Source organism: Nanorana parkeri, unplaced genomic scaffold (genome assembly GCF_000935625.1).
Source record: "Nanorana parkeri isolate BGI_ZX_2015 unplaced genomic scaffold, ASM93562v1 scaffold609, whole genome shotgun sequence".
NCBI lineage: Eukaryota > Metazoa > Chordata > Amphibia > Anura > Dicroglossidae > Nanorana > Nanorana parkeri.
In genome coordinates, this window is record NW_017306877.1 from 136,348 (window position 1) to 136,882 (window position 535).

Genomic DNA, 535 nt, shown 5'->3' on the forward strand with positions numbered 1-535 from the left:
GGGTACGGCTGGCTCTGCCTCTAGATAGGCAGAGCCATCTGTCAGTCACGCAGCATAATTGTCGGGATCCGCTCCGGCTGCGGCGTCTCAGTATACCGCGAGCAGTAGCTCTCTATATACTGAGCTTAGGGTGACGGGAGGACGCTAGTTTGTGTCCTCCCATTACCCTAAGGAGAACTATGGGGAAAAGCCTGACCCCATAGTTCTCCTTTAAAAAGACTGAAAACAACTTGAAATGACAAGAACATGGTAAAGATTCTCTGAGATTTGAGTGATTTTGTTACATGGACTCCGGGGACACAGGGTACCCGCTGAGGGGGAGGTATTTTCATCCTGGCACACACCTTCCTGCACCTGGCTGTCCTGTTATCTAACCCCCTCTAGTATATCATACCCCTCAGCTTCCGAATGTGGCTGAAGCCTGGGAATCTGCAGACAGCACGCCCCATGGTTCTGGCATTAGCAGAAATGCTTGCTGCCTGGCTGTGACTGAGTGACAGACTCAGGATAAGAAAACTTGGAAATAAAAGGTGGT